Source organism: Tympanuchus pallidicinctus, unplaced genomic scaffold, assembly GCF_026119805.1.
Source record: "Tympanuchus pallidicinctus isolate F22 unplaced genomic scaffold, pur_lepc_1.0 scaffold5, whole genome shotgun sequence".
Classification (NCBI taxonomy): domain Eukaryota; kingdom Metazoa; phylum Chordata; class Aves; order Galliformes; family Phasianidae; genus Tympanuchus; species Tympanuchus pallidicinctus.
The window spans coordinates 8,738,521-8,751,839 of record NW_026294769.1 but is presented as its reverse complement, the minus strand read 5'-3'; the positions used below and the strand labels follow the sequence as shown (position 1 = coordinate 8,751,839).

General features: G+C 36.6%; 1 long non-coding RNA gene across 1 annotated transcript; it reads left to right on the top strand.

Annotated features, from left to right (window-relative positions):
* Positions 1–1,492: 1,492 nt before the first annotated feature.
* LOC128091146 (uncharacterized) lies at positions 1,493–4,819 on the top strand. The gene is made up of 2 exons (XR_008211268.1): positions 1,493–1,564; positions 4,662–4,819. It is a non-coding gene; the product is annotated as an uncharacterized LOC128091146 (long non-coding RNA).
* Positions 4,820–13,319: the final 8,500 nt, after the last annotated feature.

Genomic DNA, 13,319 nt, shown 5'->3' with positions numbered 1-13,319 from the left:
ATATGATATTCATTCTTTGTGTTAATTCTAACTCTAACTAATTCATGTGAGAGCTCAAAGGAAACAACATGCTTCAAATTTTTTTGTACTTAGAAATTTAGGACAGTCTGCAAAGCTTTCAGTTCTATTTTGAACATGGCTGTGTTGAAGTAACCATTCTGTAATCATACTGGTTCAATTTAGGAAGTATCTTAGTTATATAATGTACGTACAATTCATTCTGCCAAAAAATAAAGTACAGTCATGTGGAGCTTCTCTTTGCCTGCTGATAACAGAAAACTGACACTAATGAGGTCCCTTGACAAGCAAATGCAGAACTAAAAGCATCCTAACTTCAAAAGGATTTTGTGTTTCAAATATTGAAGTGATGCAGCAGAGAGAAAGGGCTCACAGTTGTGGAATCCCATGAGTTAAGTCAAACTGCTTGAAGATTAAGAATCATATCTGACCTTGTATCACAGATATATAAATGATGGAAAATCTGTTCAGAGGAGATTATTGTTCCAATTTCTGTACAGTTTCTAAAGGAATTTCCCACAGGAGACAGTGTGGCTAAAGTTTGATAAGGCTTGGCATTGCTGGGGATCACATGAATTATATGCATGTCTTTGCCAGCATTAGGCAGGAGTTTTTCCCACACATTCGTGACTGGTAACCACCAATAGGAAAAAGTACTGGTCATGCTTAACTAAGAACTTCTGGAAAGTTAGTTAAACTGTGATAATATCCTAAAAGTAAAGTCCTAAGGTGTTTTAAAATATAATTAAAATAAAATATTCTAAAAATATATATTAAAAAAAACAACATTTCAGGATTGGGCACAATCATAGAACTATAGAATGGCTTGCATTGGAAAGGACCTCAAGGATCATGAATCTCCAACCTCCCTGTTCAATATTAGACCAGGCTGCCCAGGGCCCTATCCAGCCTGGCTTTAATGTCTAAACTCATTAAAAGATGAAGGCCTTTGACGTTACTGAGAGTTGATGATTGTGCTGTGTATTCTTGAAGGGAGGCTTTTTCTCACATTTTGCAGCTAATTCTCTGATGCAGAGCTTGATTTTAGGTTTGAGGGCCACTGCAGGTTTATTATTTTCAGTCATTTTATGTTACCATTTTTAGAGATGTGTATTTTTCTTTTCAAAAGGAAAATAAGAATCTTAAATCTTTGTGTTTAAAAGAAATTAGTAACATTTTCACTAACCTGAAAATGCCTTTACCAGTGCCTTTTTTTTAGTTTAGGAAATCTCAATAACAAATAATTCAGTTTCCAGGAATGTATGTACTAAACAACATGAACAAAGAAAAAATGTATCTAAATGAATAAAAGAACTTGAGTGTTGTATGGGAACTGCTGAATCACAGCCTGCACCTCTGATTGATCACCTGAGGCAAGCAATGAGTCAGCCATGGGAGCACAGGTGAAGGCAGTTCACCTGTGCTGCTTGAAAGGGTGGAGCCTGGTTCCAGCTCTCCTAGACCCATGTAAGAGCTGACTACCAGTAGGGAAGATCTCTTTCTGGAGATTCTTCTTTTGGAGTTTTACAGCAAGTCCAGGACAAGAGTAAGCACTCTCATTTACTCTCTTTTTGTTATAATGACATGCTTAGCCAAACTCTCTTGTTTATTTCATAGTTATGATATCTGTATATTTATTGGTTATACATGTGTAGTGATAGATTTAACTCCCATATTAATAACGTATTTTCTTGCCCAAAAGTAAAAACACTGGATGGAGAAAACTAAATAGTGCAACAATGAATTCAATGAAGAATTATGCTTTGTTATTTACTGTACCTCTAAGCAGTAATGAAATTTACTTCTCCTAACTTTTTTTCTAACTTGTCCTATTTCTATATAAATTCTAAGTGATTGTTATAGGTACCAAAATATATATGATGTCCTCCTCAAAGTGTAAATGAATGCGTGTGTGTAGACAACTCAGATATAACAGTAAGAATTTTTGCTTTGCATAACCAATGCTGGTAATTAGACATAAAGCCCATGAACCTTAAGAAGACAGAGGCCTGAATACTAATGGGCTTCAGACTACTCTTCTTCCCTAGCCTGCACATCTGAATCTGATGATTACAGGATTGCAGGGGTTGGAAGGGACCTCAAGAAGTCATTGAGTTCAGCAGAGAGCTCCAGCTCAGGGCAGGCAGATTTGGAAGTGGGCCATCAGAACCACACTGCAGCTTCTGCTCCATTTGCTCCTTCAAAACACACTAGGCATGGAGAATCACAGAATTGCAAGGGCAGGAAGGACCTCAAGAGATCGAGTCCAACCCCCCTCCTAAAGCAACTACTCTCATGGCAAGAAGAGAGGGGAAATCAGAACTTCATGCAAGTAAAGAAAACTCTTTCCTTTGATTTAGTATTTATCTCTTACAAGATTCCATGCAAATCCTAGCTAAGATTCTTTTGCTTCCACTGGAGGCAAGAGAGGTTTTGAGATTTTCATGCTGAACTATGAGTATGTAATCTTTATAAGACATTTTATGGCATAACTATATAGCTTCCTCCTTTATCTGAAATACTTCTTTCATTAGTACACTAGTATTTCACAAGCCAGAATACTATTATCCATAATCCTTAATACTAAAACTAAAAACAAACGAAAATCTGGACATACCTGTCCTTGAATAAACTTTTAAAATGTATTTTCATTAATAAAAAGTTTTTTAGTAACAATCTCTTAAGCATTTTTAAGTGGAACACTTAGAATTATAGTGAAATTTATTTTGACCACGTTTATTAACATACCTTTCTTTGTTAAAAGCCTTGTAAGATAATCTTATAACTTTTGCTCTTTGGTTTCAATTAGTTGACAAAGCTGAAAACAGGAACATTATTTTCAGATGGACTCTTTCTTTTGTAGTGTTAAAAATAGTACATGTGCTGCAATAGCTTGATTTTTCTGAACTGTATTGTCTTGAATGGAGATCATAAAGATGTACTTTGACAAATGAACTCATTATTAATGAAAGAATAAGATATATTTAATACATAAGGATACTAGAGTCTGCATAAGGATGCTGTCTGCATAAGGAATGCTCCTGAAGGCATTAAACCTTCATTATATTTTTATTTTCTATTCTGAGTGGAATCAATCCTAAACAGGAGGAAGTAAAAGAAGAGAGACATAGAAAAATAGTCTTGTTACATCTGGGATACTAGAAATTCATTTGCAAAGCAATTGCCTGAACTGAATTGCAGCCACCGCCTCTGCTTCATCTTTCTGGGTTATAAATCCTCTTTGCTAAAAGTTACAGTCTAATAACACTAGTAATAACAATACTACTAATACCAGAGGCTTCAAATGGTGATGTTTTAACTTTGTGTTAAGTATTAAACAAACACAATTGAAATGGAAATATCAAGGGAAAAGCAGTTGCTATTATTTTTCTCATTTCACATCAAGGAGTCACAATGCATTTAAGCAAATTTCCAATGTTCTCTTGAATTTGGGTTCAATTCTGGAGTGAGAGTTGGAGCACACCAGCTACGTCTAAATTAATCTTTGCTTGTCTGCTGCACTTTCCTCCATCTTGTGTTGTTTGATTGTCCATATTAAGCACCTCTGTTAGCACATGTAGAACATGTGCCTAGAATTCTTCATGACATGTGAAAATTAGCATGCAGGGAAGAGAAGAGCAGACTTGTCAAAGACTGAGATCTGGGCCAAATAACATAACTGTATTTGGTCAAGGGTTCATCTGGCACAATATCTCACCTCTCACATTAAAGAGTGGAAGATGATAAAACAGCAGATATGTGTATTTCAAAAATTCAACTAGCACTCCTCATTTTAACACAGTTAACATCCTTCGTGCTTTGAAGCCATTGGTGTATCTTTTTCTTTCACACCATAGATTTCCAACATCTTTTTAAGCCTACAGGAACTTTAAAAACTCGTCAGTTCTTATGGCAAAGAGCTACAAATATATGATGTGTCTAGTTAACAGGAGTTAACGTTGAGTTAGCGCATTTTCTCCCCAGAAAACTATCGTCTTAGGTTAAATGATCATATCTTATTAGCTATTGATGGAGAAAACCTACACAATATTCTAATACTCCTTTATCACTATCTTCATAGCTTGTTTTCCTTTAAAATCAGGAGTAAAAACAGACTTCAAGATATAGGTCCAACAGGGACTTATACAATTTCCTACTCCTCTCTTTTTCCTAGCAGGTCTGTAAATCTTTGATCACTTTAAATATTTAATTTTCTTTTAATCAACAACACCGAGCTGATGTTTTTATGAAATGTTACTATAACCCCAAAAGCTATTCCGTAAGGGTCGTACTTAGTTCAAGGACTAGAGGGAATGGCCTCAAGTTTTCCAGGGAAGATTCAGGCTGGACATTAGGAAATGCAACTTTTCTGAAAGAGTGGTCAGGCACTGGAATGACTGCCCAGGGAGGTGGTGGAGTCACTGACCCTGGAGGAGTTCAAGGAATAAAACAGTTGTGAAGTTGTGTTGAGGGGACATGGTTTAGTGAGAACTATTGGTGACAGGTGGATGGTCTTATAGGTCTCTTCCAACCTTGGTGATTCTGTAATCCACAACTGTATACACAAATCTGGGATTTTTCTTTCCATACTCCTCTGCAAACAATTTGAACTTCGCAGGTTTCACATTTGCTTACTTTTCCAGGTGCCATTGTTCCTCTGGATGGCAGCTCTGTCTCTTGCAGAAGCAACATCAATTGTGTAAGTCGATCCATTCCAGTATGATTTGCAAGCTTGTTGAGTATGCAACATGTTATGTCATACAGACTGTTCACTGATACATTAAATTGAAGATTAAAGAGACTCAGCCCCTCGTCCTTCTCTCCTAATGATTTTCAAAGTTTTAAAAGGTGTTTTATCATTCTTAGGTCATAGAAATTTCAAGGTATTTCCCCTCATGGTTCTCTCCACAGCTTGCAGTGGAAGGCATATTAAAAAGTTTCCTTTAAGCTGTTGTTTTAAAATTAGTACTCAACTGTTATCTTTTGTAATGAAACTGGGCATGATAGAGAAGCACTTTTGTTCATTAAAAGCTTGGATATAGCTTGTCTTTCTGAGAAATTATGTGAGATGCAGTATTTTAAATCCTATACTATGAGTGGACTGGTAACCCATTTTCAATAAGCCTCTCAGAGCTTTAAAATGGGTTGTATCTATTATACCTATTTATCTCTAGGAGGGAATATAGACTGAAGAAAAGTAAAGGTATGTTGAACTAAAAGACTAGATAACTGAATTAAAACAAATGCATGTGAAAAATGAATAATGAAAATGAGTGAAAAATATATTGATGGATGTGATATTTCCTTAAAATGTCCTTTTAATGTAATTCAGCCTTTTAGTGCTCACCCATTTGTTCTATAATATAAAAGAGTCTTCTAACATTGTACTAAATGTACTGATAGCTACTTGATATTCAGCTGACCTTATACCTGCAGCATCAAATTCTGGCACAAATACATTCTCTCTCTTTGCTTACTGCCCTAATACATTTTAATTTTCCATTAGCCAGTGTCTCATTAGGTTTCAACCACTTAAACAACTTTATTTTCTCAAAAAAGAGAATAGAATAGGAGATAATCTAACATTACTGTGTCTTATTCAAGTGCATGACCTGATGAGATCTTACGTAATAGTATTTGAAGAGGAGAAGTGTAAATATTTTGCCTGATACGTCCTAGCGTTATATTTGCCTCTCATATAACTTCTTCATAGTGGCAGTTCACAGTCTGACTAGTCACAGGCATTTCTTCCACCTCTTGTCTTGCAACTGATTTAAATTCAGATTCTTACTGTTAGTTCTCCTGCAAATGGTGGGGAACTTCCATACTTTCACACATTGCTGAATTTTTGTTTTGTTCTGATTCTTCAGTGCTTTGAAAAGATATTCCTGAGGACTCTCAAGTCTTTCTTGTAGACTCTGTTATCCTGGCACATCTGGGCAGAGAATTGCTGAGTCCATTGAGCACCAACAGGCAGGCCTGAATGCTCCCTTCAGTTCTGAAAATCTTCTTCTTGTCTTTTATTCCCTCCCTTTTCTCCTTTAGTTTCTTTGCAAATTATATTTCTTCCTAAACCTCTTCCCTCTGCATCTTGCATCTCCAACCTGAATCTCCTGGCTTCAGGACAAATGCAGACCTCTTCTTTCCTACGATATCAGTAAGGCCAGCAGTGTGGGTCAGTTGCCAACAGAATATATAAAGAAAGCTATCTTCTAGTATGCTCTCCCAACAAAAGTGAAGCTCAATGGCATCCTGAACCTGAACAATGTAAGAATGGATGTGCATGTTTGTTTTTCTTAAAAGTCCAAGTTGTAGTTTCTGCCCAACTAGAGCTCCTTTTGGAAACCACACTGCATTCATTACCTGCAACTTGTTCAGCGGAGTTAAAGCTCACGTGCTCCACTATTGTGTGTTCACTTTTAAGCAGAGACAGTTTGATCAATCAGAAAAACAAAAAACAAAATTCTGTCATAAGTCAGGAATTTTAGCTTTTTGTTTCCAAATGAGGAACTTGCGTAACTTTTCACTGAAGTGTTCATTTTGAAGCTGTATCTTCATATTCTCTTTAGAAATTTGAAAAAAAAAAAAATTGAATACTTCGTAGAGGAAATGCTGATCTTTAACAAAGACGTATTTTTCTCAATAGGAAAAATGTTTATTGCTTTGCAGCAATGTTAAGTAAAGATGGAGCTTATTTTCACATCAAACATTCCTGTCCCATCTCTGAATTCTATTAACTAATTTTTTCTTACTCATTAATATGTTCAAATAACTTCAGCTTTTTAATCCCCTCTAGAATGTTTACAACTGGGGTTTGCTTTAAAACAATTTTTAGAAACTATTAAGTCTGCTGCTAGTCAACAAATCAAGGTTTAAAAAAAATATACTCAAATATTTCAAGTTTTTGTGAGTTGTTCTGTGCCTACAGTTGACAGGAAATTGAATTATAGGAACATGGCAAGTTTAGTAAATGTTCCTTGTCTGCAGCAACCTGGGCAGGTTTACTGTTCTTCATCGTGGAACAACCACAGCAGAACTGCCCACAAAGGAGGACCAGCAGTAGCAAAAGCTGAATGTAGTGCAGGTAGAGATGAGGCTTTCCCCAGTGGAGGTGCAGTCCCTCTACACCCAAGTAGGGTGAGTAGCTGCAGAGCTCTGTGAACAGAAGGTGATTCATCAGGTCCACCCAAGGGTTTCCATATGGGAGAGGGGGATAAAGTACAAATAAAGGGACAAACTATGAAAAGGAGACAGGAGTGAAGGTCTGAGGTCCATCCCAGTGACACAAAGGACATAAAAATCTGAAGCTGTCACAGGCAGAACAGTAAACAGCAGCCCATAGTGCATCTGGCATTTATTTAAGAAACAAAATAGTCTATCTGATGACTACAACATCATTTGCTTCCACTGCAAATCTGCATTTGCAAGCTCCTTGTTCCCTTCTCCACCAGAAAGACTGCTGCTGGTTGAAGGAAGATTGGGCAGAAAGTAATGTTAATTTCTGCTGTTTAGTGGTCTTCCCTCTCTGCCAAATTTAAGCAATCTATGCTTAGATGGTTTGATCTCGCATCTCTTCATTAATCAGAGGATTCGGGACCCACCAATTTAGTTCATCTGTTAATAGGATTTTCAACACACACTTACTTCTTGCAGCTGAGTCTTCTGTCTGAGAGTTAATAAGCCCACAATTTCAGACAGACAACTACAAGTACTTATCTGCTGGCTGTGAGCAACAGCAATTAAAAAGACTTTTTACCTACAACAACAATGTAGCTCAGACTAGGAATGAAGGAGCAAATTTGAGATTAAATGGCATTCATGACTAATCCCAGAAGTCCAAGGTGAGGCTGGTTGAGGCAATTCAGGCCTATGAATGTACTAATTGCCCTGACAAGTGTGGAGATGAAGCTGTTTATCAAAAAGAGCTTCGTTCATGAGTTGCCTGAAAAGCCTTCTGAAACTCTTCAAGCAATCAACTCAAAAATGATGCTGATAGGCTAAAATATTCTGTTCCATTTAATCATTGCTTTTGGTTTGGTTCTCTTCTTATGCAAATTTCTTGGATTTTCAGCATCAATCATGAGGTCTAAAAAGAAGCATCAGTCTGTGTATACTCTAGTGTACCTGAAGCTAGGTGCAGACACCACTAACTTCTTGTATTTTCCATTTGGTATATATTTGAAGTAAGTTATAATAAAGGATTCCAAAGCACAATCAATTATGCTAGCCAAGAGGGCTTTAGGAGGCCTGGCTCACTCAGTAGTAAATACAGCTGATCTCATATATTCTTATCCTGAGTTTGTTTTTTTTAATCTAATCAGTTGCAGTTATCTGTAGTTGCATTGAGCTGGGAATAATGGTAATCTCTGTATGCAAATCTAGTTTAGAAATAATTTTATTTCCAAAATATCTCTTCTTTATATTAAGCTGATATTAGATCTCTTAATCTAGTAGACAAAGACAAGATGCTCACTGGAACTAATGTGCCTGTACCTTGGCCATAAGCTGCTCAGAAGTGATTGTAAATGCAATAATTCCAGTAAGAACTGTAGATACATAGTGAAACGTGGACTGTGTTTTCACAGGAATGTGTCTGTGAGACTGATAATTGTTGCCGTCACTGTCGTAGAGCTGCCCATATGCTAATCTTCCTTTTCAAAGATGAAGTCAGGAGAGAGCCATGATTTGAGCTTTACCAGAGAGCTGACTGAATTATTTCCGTATGATATATGGCTCATGTACAGAACATGGTTCAGGAAGCAATGCCTTGGGGTGACAGATAATTTATGCCCTTGGACTTACCATCAGCTGGGAGAGGAAGTGTGATTGTCACCTGGCTGACCAATAAGCAAATCTTTAATTGGTAACCTAAAAAGTAGGTGCTTTCTAGACTGGAGGTATGTCACTTTGTCAGCATGCCAAGAAGCTTGTGTTTCCCTTGTCCTGCTGCCTAAGGAAGTGCGCACATGGGGTTTTGACTCTACATGAGTCTGCTGTAGCTTTGCTGGCAAGCAAGTTTGTCATTGTACAACTGTTTTACAATACTATTTTCAACATCTTTGGTTTTTGGATAGGGAAAGGATACAGCAGATCTTAGGGAAAGAGATGGAAAAAAATACAAGCTGTGTGGCAAAAGGGCACTTTTTTTTTTTTTTTTTTTTTTTTAAGAAAAAGTGAAAAAACAAAATGTGTCATGTCCTGCTTTTCTGAAGGATTTTGGCTATGTTACTTAGAATATTAAAAGGTGATTTCTCTTTCCCATCATAAAGCTTTCATTGTGAATCAAATTTTTTTCTTCCGTGGAGAAGCACTTTTCCATGTTCAGATGGTAAGGAAATTATAGTTTTGTTGTTCTTCAGTGTTAAAATGAAAGAACAGCATGACTGCCACTGACCTAAGCTGACATGTTTTTGCAATTTAGCTCAGTTGTTTTAAATTTTTTCAATGATACTTTAAGAAATCAGCTGTACATGGCCAACAAAATTCTTTTGCATGGAGACAAAAGAGCTCCATTCTAGGACTACATGTGGAAAAGTAATAGCTGGTAAGAACATATCCTCTAGTTGCCCTATCTTACAAATTTTATCTCCTCAGTTGACACTTGAGTATACACACTGACAGATTTGCTTTTAACGTAAATTAATGGCAGAAACCTCTGACAAGACAAGAAAGAGGTAATGTGTATGTAGGTGTTGGTAAAAGACGTATCTAAGTAGAGAAATAAAACAGAGGTGGAACTATCGTAATGAAATTGGTTAAGCAGTGGAACAGATTGACCATACTGCTGCTGGAATCTGTCCTTGGAGTGTTTCAAGACCCAGCAGGATTAGGCTCTAAACAACTTAATTTACCTTAAGAAGTAGATCTGCTAAGTGCACGGGGTTAGACTGGATGACCTTTGCATGTCACTTGCAATTAAAACCTTGCTGTGATTCTCTGAATCAGCATAAACCGAACAGTGACTTTCTGCAGAAATAAACTGTCTACTTCAGGAGATTCTCTATCTACTTGTTTTTTCTCATCAGCTCTGAATGTATTTCTTCTTTAGTGACAACTCAGGAAAACATACATTCGTTTGCACACTAAATCAACCTTGTTTATATGTAATAATTACTTTTGACTTATTCTGGGGACACTCCAGATGTGTGAGATTCATAGATAGTTTCTTGTTACTGCTCAAGTCTCTTCTCTATTTTCCTTCAACTCCTCTTCCATGACATTTTAAGCCAGCTGCAGAATTGGAATCAATCCCTAAGCTGTTCTCTGTTTTCCTGCAAGTTCTTCCTTTTTTCGTTGCTGGGGATCACTGTTCTCTACACAGTACACTTTCCACAGGCAGCAAGAAAAAGCATAAAAATACACAATGATGATGAAATTAGTTTTGAAGGAATAGGTCCTATTTCAGCCAGGGATTTCCTTGGGAAACAGTAATGTCAATTGTTATATATACCAATATCCAACCTCTTGCTTGTTTATTTTTCAAGTGGTTGCTTTTTTTCTGTGAGACTCTGGATGTTTCTTTGTCCGCAATGCATATCTGTATACTTTCAGTCTCCACGAACATACACAATTTTTTAAAATATCTACATTCTATATCTAATTGGGCTACACAGAGAATTCAGGGAAAGCTCTCAATCCTGATAGTATGATAATGTTTCCTCCAACTATTGGACTCCAATGATAACCCATTAGAGTTACAAGCACAGTGTCATGGAGTGTTTTCTTAATGGAGGTTACGCTTTTCACTGGTTTCCCATGCTTAGAAACTCTACCAAAATCTTTCTGTATTGCACAGTTGTAAGGCAACTTCACCATTGACGTACAACACCTTTTTAAACTGTACAGGTTGTATGTCCTGGTGTTCTCCTCAAATCTGCTCCTTTTGTGGGAATCAATACTGATGTTCTTTTATGAGTGACTGCTGAATGGAATCACTCTGAAATCTCTTAACAGCACACATTCATAAGAAGACATTTCACAGGCTCACAAAGCCTACTATTGGAAATTTCAACTTTGTTAGCTCTACGTTTTCAGTTTCATTTCACAGCTGATACAAACTTGTTCAGTGAAAACTTGGATGCTATAAAAATGCTGCACCTTAGCTCTCACACATGGACTTTTATCCTTGATGCTGCTTTGTGGAATAAATAGGGGCTTCATTCATGTCTGCCTACCTTCATTAGCATTTAGCAGTGTCATAGCCCAGAGCACATTGCTCCTGTTGCAGGAGTTTAGCCAACTACATTCATGCCCAGCTCACTGATAGGAACTGCATCAAAGAAATAGGGCTCTCTGTTTAGTCACGTTATCTCTCTTTGACTTGCATTTTATTTTCTACACAATGATTAGTAATGGTGAGTTCAGAGTCCTATATGTACTAATGTGTAGAATCATAGAATCACCCAGGTTGGAAAAGACCTCAAAGATCATCCAATCCAACAACCCACTGATTACCAGTATTTCCCATTAACCCATGTTCCTCAGCAGCCCATTCCAGAACCTGACCACTCTCTTCGAAGTGAAGTATTTCCTAACGTCCAACCGGAAGTTCTCCTGGCACAACTTGAAGCCATGAGTGTAAAGAGGCTCTAGGTCACAGAATCACTGAGACTAAGAGTCAAGTAGAACTAGTCTAAGTTACCCCACCTATAAAAATGAAAAAGGAGATCACACCTGTAGCGTGCTGTCTTTCCTCTTTCAGAGAGATGACCTTTTAAAAGTCTTGAAGACAAAAATGACACAAACGTGATCTGCAAACTAAATACAAGCATGCTACTATTATGTAGTTTGACTAATGAAAAATAGCCTCTTGGGCTAGTCATTATTTGTATATTTGACCGTGTGTCCCATTGGCTTTGTTTCTTTTAGTGTCTGTAAGTTTTAATTCTTGTGCACCCACTGGAAAATTCAGTAGTTACATAAGACATTCAAAAAGCTGCTGTTTGAACTTTTCTTAACTGTCTTATTTTATCTGTTTGTAACTGGTAATTATGAGTTCGTGCTGAACTACAATTTCAGTTTCTGCAGCAGTGCTGTTAAAAAGTTGTTTGGTTTTAGTCTGTCTTATTATTCTTCAGTAATGCATTTAAAGGTTTGAGTATTACACTGAAATATTCAGAAAGTTCCAAACCAGCTGCAATTATTTGCACTGTGTTCTAATAATGGCAGCTGCCCTGAATAAAAGTTGGGGAAAGAAGAGTAAAGGGTAGGAATGAGGAAAGTGAAAAATTAAAAAAAAAAAAAAAAAAAAAAAAAAAAAAAAAAAAAAAGGAACCAGAAATAAGAGAAATGAAGAGTAAATAAGAGAAATGAAGAGTATTATGAAAAATATCTGGAAAGAAGAATGGTAAGACCAGTGGGAATAGATATGAAGATAATCATTAGAAATAGAACCCAGCAAATAGGCTAGCAAAACATCAGTTTTTATCCAGTCTTACATCCAAACACTTGACATGCTATGGCAGCTGAAAGATTAACAAGCCAATGTGACATTTAAGTTTCAGAGAGAACAAAATACATGAGGTCAAACACAGGATAATAAAATGGAAAAAAAGTTGTTGCTGAGAAACTACTTTTAGATAATTAGAGGTATTATAGAGACTACAGACCAGAGAGAACTGCTGAATTTTAAGAAATGGTGGAAACAGTACTTTTGTGCTATCTGCTTCTGTTGGTATCCACCCCAAGATGGATGACTTTGAAAATCAGGCTTTATTGAGATTATCTGTTACACTGGCTGTATCAAAAAAATCAATCAACTGTATCTTATAAGATCTGCCTTTCATCCCATTCTGTACAACAGTATTAATTCTGCTTCAATTACTTTATTTAAGCTATGGAGAAAGAAGTGATCACTGTTATTTCTTAAACTGTTCAAGTGGAGCAAGAATAGCATGTCTTATGACTAAATAAACATGGGAGGCAGATCCCAGGTTTTAGGCACATGTTCTCACCGTATAAATTCTGATCTCTTCAGAACCTTCCTTCATATTTAGATTAATGGATTGTAATGGTGTTATTATGTAATTTTACAATCCAAAATTACGCATATCTTAATAAAATGTTAACACGTTTATACAGTGTACAACCTAGAGGCTTAGATTATCTGTTAGAGTTCTAAAACAATTGCTATGAGAAATTACTGATCTTCTTGTAAGGTGTTTGGGGAGGTATGTTTTTAAATCTCTTGCTCTAGAAATGATGATGAAGGAACAGCAAAGCATTTTGAATTTCTTTTTTGTCTTGTTCCCCATCCAGTGATGTCATATTCTTCTCCAGCAGGGTATGAATATCAGAACAGA